General features: G+C 41.6%; 1 long non-coding RNA gene across 3 annotated transcripts in view; it reads right to left on the bottom strand.

The window, feature by feature from the left end:
* Window positions 1-3,073: 3,073 nt before the first annotated feature.
* The window catches only part of LOC309344910, a 38,604-nt gene continuing 24,832 nt past the window's right edge, over window positions 3,074-16,845 (bottom strand). For all 3 annotated transcript variants that reach the window (XR_014157930.1, XR_014157931.1, XR_014157932.1), the window contains 2 exons: window positions 11,813-11,931; window positions 3,074-3,396 (listed from right to left, as the gene is read on the bottom strand). This is a non-coding gene — a long non-coding RNA (uncharacterized lncRNA). The remainder of the gene's footprint in view (window positions 3,397-11,812; window positions 11,932-16,845) is intronic.

The raw sequence follows: 16,845 nt of genomic DNA, 5'->3' as shown, positions 1-16,845 counted from the left end.
CCAAGACAGAAACAATCACCCTGGTACACAGTTTTTATTTCGTGTTTTTTAACCACAAATTGCTGTTCTGTGGGTTGCACTTCCTGTCCAGATGTGTTCAAGGTATTACATTCTAGTAAATAATGTGGAATATCCTAAGCATCCTTGTTAGTGCAAATGCATAATTTGGGGGGGGCCACTAGGTGGCGCATCGGAAGATGGCTGACAATAACATCTCTCCGACCCACACGAGGTAATTTGGAGGCTATGATGGGGGTAATTAGCCTCCTTAACCCCACCAGGATTGTGGTGGGGACGGCCCTTGCCTGCTGTGCCCTATACCACCCCCAAATTTGTGGGGGTGGGGGCACTAGGCACAAAGCCCTCCTGTGGGATTTTCGGCACTCCTTGACGCCGTCCCCAATTTGCGCCGCTGGTTGCAATGATCTTTAAAAGAAACAATTTGGACGAGATTAATTGCACATACATCAAGGAAAAAGGGGAGTAAAGACTGCTGACAGAAGAGATCTCTGATAACAAGACAACAATAAAATACGAGAAGATACGTCAAGAAACAGTATGATAAATGACTGAGGGGGGAGGGGGAGAAAAACCTGCCTTTCCCTTTTCTATGTGATTTAACAAGAATCCCCCTCCCCTAATGAGTCAGAAATTAAGGACTTAAGCTGTGGATTTAAGGCTGTGTGGAGATAAACTTTCGATCCAAAGCAATGTTTCAAGAGGAAGCTGGAAAGCTAAGAGTTTTGGAGTGACGCAGTCAGGAAAAAATGCCGTCGCCATTTTGTGAGGCATTGTGGAAACTCTTGGGTCTGGGAGGAGTAAGAGAGAAATAGAGTTGTTTACATATCGTGAATCAACTTCTCGGTGGGACTTAAGAGCGACAAATGCCAAAATTTACGATGGAAAGAGTGACGTTATCTACGAAGGAGATATATGGAAACCATCTGGACTTAGTGGAGGAATGGGAAATCCACACAGGAATATAACACTTGCTATCAGCTTAAGGAGACTAACAGAAGAGATCGTAAAGGAAAAAGAGAAATTATACAAACAAGATATGATGTGGCAACACCAAGATAAGACTGGATAGAATTATGAACTTTGTTTGGACTGATTGGGACTGATTTGGACATTAATGCAGTAATAAGAAGATGATCTGAATCCCCCTTTGGATCTTGAAGTATGGGTTCCCCCAACAAAATTTAAAAATTTGGCTTTGTAATTTGGAATTTATATGATGTGATTTAATTTGATGTGATTGGCCAGTTAATAAAAATTATTTTAAAAAAAAAGGCAAATGCATAATTTGGATTCATAAGAGTTTCTTATAACAACTTGGCAATACTGTAGTGACCACAGATTGATGGTAAGTAAATGTTCTTACTTGAGAAAAGTTGAGACAAAGGCTTCCTATCTTTAAATTGCAGCCATAGATTTCCTGAGTAACCTCATTCAGGTCACTATTTTCACTTTGACTGCCACACCAGTAACAAAATAAAAAAGAGAGAAAGATTTGGAGAGAATGATTCTGGAGATATTATTTTTATTTACCATATTTTTCCATCTATAAGATGCCCCCATGTATAAGACGTCCCGTATTTTGGGGGTCTCAGATTTAAGAAAATGGAGGGAGGTGGCCCCATGTATAAGACACCCCCTAATTTTTGACATTATTTTTTAGGGAAAAAACCTCATCTTACACACTGAAAAATATGGTAATTTCTATCCAAACTTAATTATTCGCATTTTTAAGCAGTGTACATAAAACAAATCTGCAGAAAATGGACAATAAAACAAAACCCTACCTTAAAATGCCTGCTGGAACAAACAAACAAAAAGACTTAGTTATGCACCTGAGGCAAGGAGGGTGCCTTTCTAATCTCATGGGGGGGGGAGTTCCACAGGATTAGGCCCACTACACAGAACACATGTTTTCTAGTAGTTATGACCCATGCATCAGAGCCTTGAAGGTTCTCCAACATGGAGATTCAACTAAACCATTCTGCTAGCAGAATCCTATAAAAGGATTTCTGCTAGTACATTGGGGCTTACCTCTCCTCCTCCAGTAAATCCCTGTGACACCCAAATTGGCTTGGACTGAAAGTTAACCACCTCTGATATGTGGGCTTGAATGAACATGGGGGGGAAGCATGCACAAGTGTGTTTATTCTGCCACACTGTGTCCATAACCACTGCCCTCCACAAGTTTAAAGATGACTACAGCAGAAGAGCCTGCTGTACTCATGGAAGCTCCCATACATTTTGGAACCCCGGTTTTCCAGGGATCCAGAACACACCCAAGGCTCCCCAAGTCCAGGGATCTTCCCTGCTGCAGGGAAGCCTGATTCCCCAAGGCTAGCTGGTGCTGATGAGAGTTGTGGTCTGGAGGGCTCCGAAGGCTAGCCTAGAGAATCATCAGAGGATGCACCTGAATATGTTCTAGAATTAAGGAGGCAATGTGAGTAGTGATATTGTACTTTACTAGCCACAATATTTTAGAAAAAATTGATTATAGCATTATGGGAAACCCTACACTCTGGACATAGAATGGGCTACTCCTTCTAAAGAAAACAAAGAAAACCATCAAAGCTTAAATATGGTGCTTCAGGCTGATTTAGCCCCATTGACTAATAGCAGTAAATCCAGATTAACATTGTCTTGTCTGGGCTGTGGATTATGATTGCAAATGGAAATGGAGTTAATGAGTGTGTATCATGAGCTAGCTGCATCCTTTCTTAGTCAGCTGACACAAGGATAAACCATTGACCATTGCGTTGTGGAAAATAAGCACATAATTAATGCACAGTGTAAAATTGAACAGCTAACAGATGGATTAATTACAGACTGATTGTATGTCTGTATATATGTGTGTGTGTGTGTGTCACTGCTAACAAGAGACTATGACAAAGTTATTTTGAGATACGGATTTGATTTTGCAAAGAACTCAGGATATTTGCGAGGTTACTGAAAACTGTGCTTCCCCAATGAAAGTGTTAGCAAGCAGTGAATGATTTAGAGTGTGCCTAATTAAAAACAGATACCCATACATAAAGACACAATGAGGGTAAACAAGTAGCAGAGACCAGATTTGTTTCTAATAAATGTGGAGGCAATCACAACACAATGCAAAGACTCCCAGCACAAGGGGCAAAGTATCAGACATGCAATAAAAGCAAACTCTTTGAGAGAAATGTGTTTTCCTCAGCACAAATTGAGAATAGAGACAAAAGCAAAATACATTAATGAACATGCAGCTGTAAGATAAAGGCCTGATGATGGTGGTGGTGGTGGTGGTGGCGATGGTGGTGATGATGATCACGCAGAAAAAAAACTTCTTGCTTGATTCTTCCCCGTGAATGTACAAAACAGGACTTGACAACAGATTGCTTTGTGACACTGGGAATAAATGAACAAAAATTGAATTTCAAAACAGATCTCAACACTGAATGCAGCATAATCACACAGCCAGCAGAGACAAAAAGATTAGTGATTGCCCACTGTTAGCACTGCAAATTAGGCTTGTTTCACAAAACAAGTCCGTGCTACAAAGCTATGCTGGCATGACAGGGTAAGGACAGATGCCACTCATAGTCTGAAAAACAGCAAGGCAGGGAATTTCATGTGCAGTTGGGTTAAAGAGGAGTTTGCAAACACAGATAATCCAATCGGTCTGAAACCTTTCTAGCAGTAAGAACAGAAGAGACACTCTTCTTGATAGCACACTATACGGAACAATAACTCATTGGCTTCTTCCTGATCCCCCACATTGCATGGATGTATCTGCATTCAGAGTGTCACATTATGGTTTATAGTTCTGCACTTACGCCATAGTCATTAGGACCCATGCAAAGCATTAGTTTTCAGATGCAATAAGTAGTAGATAGAAGAGAGCTTCAAGGATTTAATGCAAAACAAATTCCTTCCAGTAGCACCTTAAAGACCAACTAAGTCAGTTCTTGGTATGAGCTTTCGTGTGCATGCACACTTCTTCAGATATCTGAAGAAGTGTATCTGAAGAAGTGTGCATGCACACGAAAGCTCATACCAAGAACTGACTTAGTTGGTCTTTAAGGTGCTACTGGAAGGAATTTGTTTTGTTTTGACTATGGCAGACCAACACGGCTACCTATCTGTAAAAGGATTTAATGGTTCACAATGACCTAAAAACACATAATGTCATTGTACATAAATATATTCGCGTACGCCCCCCCCCCCTTATTTTCTAACCCATTAACTGAATTTGGTATCCTTCTCAAAGTTATGACAAAAAAAAACAGCCTAAACTCAGGTAATGCAAGTTCTCTTTTTAAAATTATGTTTGTATTTTGATCGCAATCAGCATTTGCCAAACATTTACCAATGATGAAAAACTCAAGCAGCAGGAATCTCAAACTCCAAAACTTGGACCTACTTTTGTTGTTGATTATACTATAAAACAGTGAAGCATTATAAGATACAAGTTGACTGGAAAGTTTGCTTGCTAACAAGATCCAAGGATATACATATATGTTCTATAGGACGGACGTTTTAAAGTTTCTAGACCTGAACTCTCCTTTAACCCCAACCTGTGACAAGGGACCCACTTTTAATATCATGTATATCAGTTTCTCTGTCTGTCTGTATGTCTCTTTTTCCTTTTTTCTGTCTCTCTCCATCATTCTCCTTGTATTAAACAGCACAATCATAGACATCTACTTGGAAGTCTTACTGAAGTAGTACATACAGGAATGCTATTGGTGTAGCCCACCTTTATATTACAGTAGTACCTCGGGTTAAGTACTTAATTCGTTCCGGAGGTCCGTTCTTAACCTGAAACTGTTCTTAACCTGAAGCACCACTTTAGCTAATGGGGCCTCCTGCTGCCGCCACGCCGCCAGAGCACGATTTCTGTTCTCATCCTGAAGCAAAGTTCTTAACCCGAGGTACTATTTCTGGGTTAGTGGAGTCTGTAACCTGAAGCATATGTGTCAGAGGCTCAGAAGCTGAGGCACAGGGAAGATGGGAGATGGAGAGCGAGGGGGAGGAATCCGAAGGGAGCGTAGGAGGGGACAGTGGTCCGAGGGATTCCATGAGCCTCTCCAGCGAATCGGAAGATTCACAGAAGGGAGCGCCAGTGGCCAGGGGCAGGGGGGTCCCAAGGGGAACGCCCCAGGAGCAAGGGGGCAGCAGGGACTCCCAGAGCAGTAGTTGGAAATCAGGACCAGCTTCCCCACCAGAGCAGAGTGGGGGGGAAGAGTCCCAGGCATCGGGGCCAGTGCTTTCCCCATCAGGGAGAGGAGACGAGGCAGAGTCTACCACGCCTCCCTCGGAGAGTCGGACAACGGAAGGGAGGTCAGATCCGGCCAGTGTCACGGAAGAGGGAAGCAGTGATAGAAGTAGTGTAACGGTTAGGAGAAAGGTCACTGGGTTGGCGCGAGAAGCAAGTTCAAATGTACAGGAGCGCGGGACAGCAGAGAGTGAGGATTGGGAACCAGGTCCTAAAGCACGCCGGAGGCAGGGGGAGGAACTAAGCAACTCAGCGTCGGAAGAGTCCAGAAAGGGCAATGCCCCAGAGGGCAGGAGGACCCAGAGGAGAAGAGAGCAGCGCAGGAGGTGGAGCAGGGCTAGGATCTTAAACTGGTGTGGAAGGGGCGGAGACTCAGACGGGACTTCGCCGATCTAGAGTCTAGACATAGGGCTGCACGCTCTGGCTTTGAAATGGAAATTAAACTTCAATAAAGACTTTTGTACATAACATCAGCCTGGCGTTGGTCCTCTGTGAGCTGGGACCTAGAGGCAGCTCTGACAATATGTAACCTGAAGCATATGTAACCCGAGGTACCACTGTATTTATTGGTCATTATTACATCCCACCCTTTCTCCCAAAAAGGAACACAGAGAAGCTAGCAACATAAAATAATGCATTAATCATAAAAACATATAAAACATCAAACAGATCCACATCCATAAAAATAGCAGCAGATACTACCTACCTAACACCAATCGCACCCAAAAGAACTGGGCAAACAGGTGAGTTTTCAAAATGTGCCTGAACACAGCTGAAGTATAACCTGATTTAACTTGGGGCAGATTTCCACAGACATGGTGCTACCACTAAGAATGCCCTGCCTTGTGTGACAATCCTCATGTGACCTTAGATCGGGATGCCAGCAGCTTCTGCAACTTCACCCACCACTTGAAAACTAACGTCATAAATCAGAATCTTTATTTTGTGTTCATATGTTTCATTCAGCTGCATCAGGGCTAGTAATGTCTCCAGCATTCAGGGCAGGAGCACTAGGCTGTTATCAAATGAAAAATTACACTGGCTGTCCTGCCTGGAAATCAGACTAGATAGATAGATAGATAGATAGATAGATAGATAGAGTGATAAAAATTAATAACCCACATTTCTCACTCCAAGGGAGGTCATTCAAAGTGGCTAGTAAAGCAAAAAAAAAAAAATTATAAAATCATGAAAAATGCAGTAAATAAATAAATAAAAATAGCATCACATCAAAAAAAAGTTGCTATAAGACCAAAGAGAGCTAGAACAGAACTAAAAAACTTAGTTGTCACAGCAAAATTAAAAACTGGTCGGGAAGAAATGTCTTCAGGTGTTGGCAGAACGCAGGCTGAAATGCTACGCAAACAGGAACGCAAACTCTGAATCCTTTTGGCATCATTCAGACATTGTCCTAATAGCAAAAAAAGAAAATGAGGAATGAAACTTGAAGGTAGGTTCACTTTATATAGAAGGCTGGTGTATTTGATGGCTTGCATATTTGTAAATAAGTTAAATATTATCAAGGGTGGTCCATAGCGTAGTGAAGAGCATCTGTTGGACATGCAGAAGGTCCCAGGATTAATTCTGGGTAGGACTCTGGGAGATCCTTGACTAAAATCCTGGAGACACATTGCCAGCCATGGACCAATTCTCTGATTCAGTATAAGGCAGCAGCTCCTTGTGTTACTACAAAATTCCAGAAGCTTACAGTGATCTCTCCTCCCAAAGGAAATCAAACACAGAAGAGTGCTGTCCCAGAAACATCCTACCACTTGGGGTGCCAAGAACAAGGAACAAGTTTTTAAACATTCTGGGAAATATCATGTGAACAGAAATTTGCTTACGCAATTGAATATCTTCTGCCTGCAGCCTACTGTGACATCAGATCTTTTCAGGAGGGTCCTCCAACCCCACAGAGCAAATTTTGGGTGCATGGGAAAGAGCAGGATCAGGAAAGGAAGAGGAATTTCTGTGTGTCCAGTTTGCTCACTGACAGACAAAACCAGATGTCACCATGTTATTTTACAGTTCCAGTAAAAATCACCAATAGTGGCTTCAATTGACTGTACAGTGGTACCTCTGCTTACGAACTTAATTAGTTCCGGAGGTCCGTTCTTAACCTGAAACCATTCTTGACCTGAGGTACCACTTTAGCTAATGGAGCCTCCCACTGCTGCCGGACCACCACTGCACGATTTCTGTTCTTATCCTGAGGTAAAGTTCTTAACCTGAGGTACTACTTCCGGGTTAGCGGAATCTGTAACCCAAAGTGTTTGTAACCCAAGGTACCACTGTTTTTATTCATAAGCCTCCCTACAATCTCTGGTGTGTGTGTCTGTGTGTGTGTGTGTGTGTGTGTGTGTGCGCGCGCTCATAAATAAATTGATAAATAGAATGGTGAATAGATAGCACTCAAGTCAGTGAAAACTGACCCAGGATTTATGTCAGTGGAATTAATTTTTTCCAACCTTTGACCTGAATGAAGTTTTTAAAAGAGGGGATTTAGGAGAGAATCCATTATCCTTATTGCCCATTCTCTAGTCCTGTATATCAGTAACTCTACAATGTGCATATATTTCAAGAAAGAAAATGGTAAAAAAGAAACCTTCCCTTTTCCATTTTATTTTTGTTCCACTAACCCTGCAAGCTAAACATGTTCCATTTATTTTTAAATTAAGTGAAAATTAGCCAGGTGTGTTAGATAAGCTTTCTATACACAGGTCTAAATATTGACAAAGGGAGATGTGTCACTGGAAAAATCATCAGTCTAGCAATTATCACGTTAGCATGTTAAGTAGGATAAGATGTGAAACTTCCAAATGTGTCAATACAGATTATTTCATTTCCACCAGTTATCAGCTATACTGTGAATATCAGTGCCTTGATGTATACTCAGCGGCAGGTCACCTCCTGCAAGCAAATGCTCTCCACACAGGAGGTGGAATTGCTGGGGTCAGACGGAAATCATGAATGTTCTGCAGCCCCAAACACAATGTCAAGCAGAGAATTATTGCAGAACATACCATCAAGCAGGCATGAAGTAATCTTCATCCAATCAGCCTGCCTACCACTGTTTTCTTTAATGAATTCTCACCGTTTCCGTATTGTGTTTTAAAATGTACATCCTCATTGCCCAGTTGTCAGTCACGTCATGTTTGTTAGTTATATCATCCTTTGTGTTTTTTCTTTCCCTAGAGTCATTCGTAAGTCTGTGTAGAGCAGATAAACAGTGAAGAAATGAAATGGTGTGAACAGTTTGCTGCAGTTTTCTCCCTACTGCTTGGGAGAGAACATTCCACAACACTGCTTCTTTCTGGGAGAATGGGCTGCCCTGCCCAGCTATAAGTGAGGGACTCATTTTGCACTGGCATGATTCACTGGCTGCGTACACCACATGCATTTAAAGCACATTACTTCCTCCAAAGAATCCTGGGAACAATAGGCACCAACTCTATGGTGCCAAAGTATGCAGGGATGGGGCTGAGCCACCACAAACTTGAGGGGCCGAGCTTCCCCACAGCAGTGGAGGGCCTCACCGAGTCTCACAGTCTCAAACTGATGCACATGAAGCAGGCCCAAAAGGGATCCCTTAGACCTGGAGGCCGTCCTACCAGAGGCAGCTTATAGCTACCATTTGGCCTATACAGTGGTACCTCAGTTTTCGAACGTCTCAGAAGTCAAACATTTTGGTTTTCGAACGCCAAAAACCTGGAAGCAACTGCTTCAGCTTTCAAACACTTTTCGGAAGTTGAACATGCCACACTGCTTCTGTATTGAGTTTTCCGTAAGTAAATGCTTCCATAAGTAAATGCTTCGGTTTTCGAACGTTTCAGAAGTCGAACGGTCTTCCAGAATGGATTACATTCAAAAACCAAGGTACCACTGTAGCATGTAGCCAGCTTCAAAGACAAGATGGATACTGGTGATTAAATGCCCCAAAATGCCACATCTAAAATGTGTTTATTGGGATGAGGACATGTGCAGAATTCCCAATGATTCTCTCATTTAAGCACACACACACACACACACACACACACACACACACACACACACACCAGGGCATGGAGAATAATGAAAGCACACAGCCAAGTTTGGGAATAAATGATCGTTAAATTAAATCCTGCAATGATAACATTGGAGCTCTCCATGCACAAGTTCCAAAAAAACACAGGCAACTCTGTTCTTTTATAATTACTAATTGTGTGGCCCATTACTTTTTCACACATCCTTTGAAAGAATATAATTGAGCCAAAAACGAAAGAGTATGGTTTAGTTGTTCAGATTCCCTAATTTTGCGAAATCAAACTGATGTGCTCTCAGAACTCCCCAGAGTTCTTACCCCTCTATTTTCCATCCCAAAAAGCAAATTTGGGAGCAGGTAATGCACCTGTCCAGAATCAGGGGTGGGCAGGGATGGCGACATTCTGAGACTTGGTGTGTATTTGGCCCATCCTCTGCCAAAGACCCTCACAAATGCACCAACATTTAGGAGATTAAAATTCCATTTGGATGGATAGAAATCTCTAATATATAGAAAAAGCACCTGCAGTGTACAGTGGTACCTCGGGTTACATACGCTTCAGGTTACAGACTCCGCTAACCCAGAAATAGTGCCTCGGGTTAAGAACTTTGCTTCAGGATGAGAACAGAAAATCGTGCTCTGGCAGCGCGGTGGCAGCAGGAGGCTCCATTAGCTAAAGTGGTGCTTCAGGTTAAGAACAGTTTCAGGTTAAGAACCGACCTCCGGAACGAATTAAGTACTTAGCCTGAGGTACCACTGTAGTATTGTCCACTGTGGAGGCTGCTAGTTATTACCAGGTTTTTAACATCCCTGTGGAAAGGAAGAAGAGAACAAGAGAGGCAGGCAAAGACAACATCAGGGCCTGCTCCTGCCAGACTGTCCCCTCACAGGGAGAACAGATACCAACTGCCATGTGCGAAGGAAGAAGAGTGTGCATGCAAAGACAGCAGCCACATTTACACCAAACATTTAAAAAACAGTTGTACCTCGGAAGTCAAACGGAACCCATTCTGGAAGTCCGTTCGACTTCCAAAATATTCAAGGCGCGGCTTCCGATTGGCTGCAGGAAGCTCAATCAGAAGCCGCGGAACCCGCATCAGATGTTCAGGTTCCAAAGAACATTCGCAAACCAGAACACTCACTTCCAGGGTTGTGGCATTCGGGAGCCAAAACGTTTGACTCGCAAGGTGTTCGACTTCCGAGGTATGACTGTACTATGAAATCACTCAGGAAATTGTGGCTCTGGGAAGGGAATAAGGGTCTCCTAACAACTCTCAGCAGCCTCTACAAACCACAGCTCCCAGGATTTTTGTGGGGAAGCCATGATCGTTTAATGTGGTATCATAGTTTTTAAAATTTATGGTGTGAATGTGGCCAACATCAGGGCCCACTCAAGTCAAACTGTTCCTCCCCAACCCCCAGGGCCAACTTTATATTTGTTTCGGCTTTTGAAAATTGCAAACCACCTTAGGTGACTTCACAGAAAGATGGCATATAAAATGCAATCAATCAGTCATTCAGTCTATGATCTGGTAACTGCTTACTCAAATATTGATAATTTCTTGTGGTGATTCTTGTGGCACATTTGACCATCTGGGTTAATTGTTATTTTTACCACAACTAACTCAAATTCAGAGGCACACTTGAGGGGAATAAGAGTCTCCTAAAAACTCTCGTCGCCCTTAATAAATTGCAGTTCCCAGGGTCCTTTGTAGGAAGCCATGACTGTTTAAAGTGGTATGATGATGTTTCAGATGTGTATTGCAGATGGGGCCACTGCTTGATATTTTAAAGTGATGATGCAGTGAAGCTTATACATGGGCAATTGACTACAGCAACATAGCATTTAGGATGGAGGAGGTCATATTTGCATTTTAATATGAATGTATTTTCATACTTCGCAAAACAGTACGTGAAGCGAAACACAGGTCTCCTTTGCCATTTGCCCTTCTCCAGATTTTGTGGTGCAGTTCTCCAACCAAAGGATGTGTACAAAACTGCCTAGATGAGTGGAAAGTGTATGCAAAACTTCGTGCATGAATGAAAATAAAAAATAAAAAATGCATTCTGTTATTCCTATACTAGAGAAAATTGTGTATTGTACTGTGCATATTAGCAGCAATGCAGATGAAAATATATGCAAAATTTCGTGTGGCTGTTTAATGAAAATTTCAGGAAAGTATGGGGAAATGAGGTGAACCAAACATAAGACCTGAAAAAGTTGAAATAGAGAGAAACCAAAACTGACAGATTCATCCATCCCTACACAGTATAACCCTTGTGTGTTTCTGTGACCCTATGTATGCCATTATATGTATCTTGTATCACTGTCTAAAAATATAGATGTTTTTGCAGCTAACTCCATCAACACTCGCCTGCTGTTAGTCCCCCAGGGTATTCAGAGGCATGCTGACTCTGATCCTGGAGCTAGCAGCACTACTAGAAGCAGCAATTAATAGTCTTATCCTCCTTGAATTTGTCTAATGCCTCCTTTTAAAGCCATCTAAGTTGGCTTTACACTTCACCTTGTGGTAGTAAGTAGCCATACTTCATCCTGTGGTGGTGATTTCCATTGTCTGCTTTTTGGGAGGAAGACCTTCTTTTTCTCTATCCTGAGAATAGCTTTGACAGATGACCTCAGGTTCTAGAGAGAGAGAGAGAGAGAGAGAGAGAAATTATCTATGTACTTTATCTTCACCATGCTGTCTAGAATTCCCCCGTTCCATTACTTGTCGTCCCCCCCCCCAAAAAAACCCTAACATTCCATAAACATTTTAAGCTTTCCTCACAGAGGAAATTTCACAGGAGGTATTTTGACCCCTTGACCCCTTTGGTTTTGACCTTGTTCTACACACCCTTTTTCCTTCTGTGAAAACTAGCGGTATTTTTTATTCTCCTAAAACTGGGTACTCCTGTTTTGTGAGGAAAGAAAGCAACCATCAAATTCTGAGTTAGGTAACGTTTTTAGGGAGCCCGTTTTAGAGAATATATTATAAAGATAAGCCTACTCTTTCCCTTTGGAAAACGCCAATATCCCAAAACAGCCACTTCACACACACCCCACCCAATTTAGCTATGGACCTGTTCTTGCTTCTCATAATGTTTTTTTTCAAGCTGTGATTGAGGAAATGTAGATAGGACTGGCATTAATGTTGTGTACTGAACTCGTCTACTTGTATATAAAAAACACTGTGAATTAAAAAAAAAACATTTTGAAATATATGTAGAAATTGCCATCAGCTCACTGGCCCCATCTAGTGTCTCATGCGCATAATGCACTTAAAACACGCTTAAAACCTTATATTTGCAGCTGTATAGCTGAGTCTATTGTGGTTTGTTTCGCTCCCATGGGAAAATGTGTGCTGTGCAATAGCCAGGTGAAGACCACTTGAAACAGCCTCTGCATAATAATAAAATGGTGGTCATAAGAGTGACTTGCAATATTGGCCAAGCCCATCTCACTGCTATAGCTTCCTGGATGCAGTGGGCCACTTTTAGAATAGCTGGGTGATGACACAGAGACTGTCCATGACTGGGGTAATCAATACATGCATACAAGATACACCCCGCTGCACACCTCAGGTCCCATATTAAGGAGCCACAACGCAAATAAAGTTTCAGGCAGGTTCAGTATCACAACTGTAATGTGTGAACCTACCTAAAACCAGAAGTATCAAATACTACCATATCCCACAATTATGATGCAATTTAAATACAATTTTTTAAAATGGAACTCTAAATCTGCATTAAGATTATTAATGAAGCTCAGGGCATTAACTATTGAGCAGAATATGGCCTCCCAAGCCATGGAGATTTTAGGCAACCGTTTCTCCTGTGTTAAAATTTTAAGAGTAGTTACCATAGCAACTGCTAGACACGGCATATGGTATGTCTGCTACCTCTGAGATAACAGAGCAATTTCTAAAGAATTTACTTTACAATATGGTGTGAACACTTGTACTTTTTACCATTTTTCCAGAGTGTTGTATAAGGTACTGTTGTTCCTTGACATACTCCTCATGCTGAATGCTCATTTTGTGGCTTTCTTTCATACTAAGCAAAACAGTTTCTTCCTTTTCTTTGTCTTTCTTAAACTTACTATAAATACAAAGTGATATATCCACTGGAATCTTCTCTTGTGCCAAATCAGTAATATTCTTGCATATCTTCCATGCATTTCAGTGGGGATAGATTGTGGTCTATGTTGTTGGGGGGGGAGTTACTGAGCAAAATAGATATCTGTTTCAATGTAGGAGAGGAACTGAGCAGGACAAGCAAACAGTCTCTCTTGTATTGTGGATTTTGAGGGGGTATTGACTGAGACCTTTCATGAGCTGCATGGGAGATACTGGCTAGAATGTTTACTGCTATAAGGATTAAGTGCTCTTTTTGCAGGCTTTCCACCTATGTTCCTTTGAAACATAGCTAGAAAGGGGCAGGGAACAGTTGCTTTCATTATTCAAAGTTCAATTATAATATATTATATGTGTCGACTCAGCAACATGACAGCACAGCATACAGTGGTATCTCAAGTTACAGACGCTTCAGGACGCTTCAGGTTACAGACTCCGCTAACCCAGAAATAGTACCTCCAGTTAAGAACTTTGCTTCAGTATGAGAACAGAAATCACGTGGCGGCAGTGGGAGGCCCCATTAGCTAAAGTAGTACCTCAGGTTAAGAACAGTTTCAGGTTAAGAACGGACCTCCAGAACAAATTAAGTCCTTAACCCGAGGTACCACTGTATTTTCATTGCAAAGGTAGGGAAGACAAAAGGCATTTTATCTTGTGCATTTCTTTTTCAAGCCCCACCCACCCCACCCCCTTTTTTAAAAAAAAGACTATCACAACTTTCTATGATATGTTCCATCCAGTATGTTGATGCATCCTTTTCATTGTCCCAGATTTGCTGCTTCCCAGCTTCACTGAATGATCCTGTTGATGTCTGGGGAGATTTAGTCCTTATCTCGATCCACTTTCCCTGTATCCATCCCACCATCATATGCTTCTGTCATGCCCCTTGTTCTCCCCCTTCCTCAGGTAAAGAAGAAAAAGGAAATAGCCCCGATTTCTCCATAAGAGGATGATTCATGACACTGATCATTTCAACTGATCGTCTTCCTACACTCTCCAGTTCTATCTGTCAGAAACCCATGCAAAATTCTCAATGTGGAAACCCCACTGAGGAGCTAATTTATTTTTCATTTCTTTCATAGTAAAACCCAGCATTGCTGCACACCTAGACTTAATTTTGAAATAGCTAACTCTTCGGTTGCTATCTTTAATACAGATATGGTATCTGAATCTAACAATGCACACTACCATGTCCTGTGTTTTGTTAGCCCAAAAATGGAAAACGAGCTAAGTCCCAACTAAACAAGATGGGCAACTTAAATTGGTTGAATATGCGCAGCTTGCAATCTTAAAATATAGAAAAAGAGAACAAGAAGAACATATGTTTAAAGAAGATTTGAAAATATTTATTGAATATATGGAGGAAATTGGTGTTTATTTGAAAATTTGTGTTTATTTGAAAATGTGGGCCACATTAAGATAAATTCAACAGTGTAAATGAGTTTTGATGGATGTAATAATGGGGTACTGAATGGTTTAGTTTATATAAAATATGCAGGGATTTATGTTGTGCAAAATGAACCATGGAAAGAGAGGAGGGGAAGTCATTGATAATTTAAGGTTGTTTAAGTGGATATTCTAAAATGTAAAACAGAAATTGAATTTAAAAAATTACACTCAAAGGGAAGAGATACATGTTTTCAAAAACACTGAGGCTACTGCCAAAAATGGCAATCCCATGTTGAATACCCTCTACTGGTCCATAATATGTAATACAGCTTAAACGTTCCTTTGCATTTCCCTTCACCGGTTCCACTGTCAGTTCTTGAGAGGCGGAAACATCGGGAACTCAGTGTGGTACAGACATAACAGGAGTGTTGGATTGGCTCCACCTCAGCAGCCACACCGCACTGAGTTTTTCATGTCTCACCCCGATATCTCACAGGAGCTAGCAGTCAGGTCATACTTTGGTAATATGGCCCTGAGCAAGGACAAAATTTGGCACCCCCTCAATATTTATTTCTTACTTGCCTGCCCTCCTCCCTCTCACCTTCTGTTTATCATCATCATCATCATTCATCATCATTATTATTTTGATCAGTGGCCTGTGGCTCAGCCCCCTCCTGCGATGACCTCCTGCCTGTGCTACACTGCCAACCGTTGATATAGGCTTTCAGAATAATGATGTCAAGACTCAAGACACTGGTTAAGCGGCATTGGACATTCCAGAGATGAAGGAGAAACTCAATACAGGCCTTATTTTATGGCAGCCGACATATGTTTCTTATGTGGTACCGCTCTAAGTCAGTTTAAACTAAATCATTTGACTTGGACCTGTGCCTCACAGCCTTCATGCAATGCATTAATTTAAAACCCTCTTCCAGTTTTGAATTGTGTTCATACTCTGCAGCTGACAGCACATGAGTGAAGGATGCGCACGCAAAAAGTAGCAAAATGCAAGCCCAATTGCTGTAACTTGTCTTAAAATATGAGCTGAGCACGTCATGTTTGCTCTCAGTGTCAATGTTCCTTCCCAAGGGAATCCGAGGAAGCTTGAAGCCGATGATCTGCAGCCGGTATTTTTTTTTTTTTAAGAAAAGAAAATAGGTAATCTGAAAGAATCGAGACTCTAATGACTTTGAACTATGACACATCTAAAAAACCGAAAGTCTTATCCAAACACTTCCATTTCCCCCGAATGCTTTTAACGCCTACATACATCATTTGGACAACTCTGAAGCGAGGCACTGAGCATTAGAATAAATGCAAATACAGCTACATTTACCGTAGAAACGCAAAGGCTGTGACAAGCTAAAAATGCAATAAAATGTGACGTTATGTCTATTTGCTTTTTTCAGCTCTGATTCCTCTAATACTGTGAGTCACCATACCTACCACAATCTTCATTCTTGGTGCACTGCAGAGCTATAAATTGTTTCCCATTTTTTATTATGAAAGCAGCCTAGACACTAAATTCTGCACCCAAATAATCACTTGATTGAAAGATGTAATTCTTAATAACAACAATAAATGTGGTGCTGGTCAGGGATCAAAAACCTACAGCCCTCCAGAAGTTGCTTTATTATTATTTAATAAATTTCTATTCTACCCTTCCTCCCAATAGAGCTCAGGTGTCAGGAGGCTGTCAGCGGCTCCCAGGTGGTTGCCCAGGATAATATAAAGACAAGGAAAAGATTCTTACCATCCTTTTTTATTTCAAACGTTACAGAGAGAAGCTCTAGAACCCAGCCTCTTGGATAATGGCATTCCGAGTGAATCTCCACCCCCTTCTCTCCCACTTTCTCATTCGTCATTCACCTTGTCTCTTCTACGGGTGCTACTATGTGCCCTCTGTCTTTGAGCTTTTTGCTCTCCTACTTTTAAAGCTTGCCAGGTTCTGGGAGAAGGTGGGTCTGGAATGCTTTCTAATGACAACCAGCCAGCTGCTGCTCCGGCTCTGCCTGCTCCTCCTCTTCCATTATTTC

This window comes from Podarcis erhardii (genome assembly GCF_964252035.2).
Source record: "Podarcis erhardii genome assembly, chromosome: 1".
Classification (NCBI taxonomy): Eukaryota; Metazoa; Chordata; class Lepidosauria; order Squamata; family Lacertidae; genus Podarcis; species Podarcis erhardii.
Note: the sequence above shows the minus strand (reverse complement) of the source record. Positions and strands in the feature narration are given on the sequence as shown.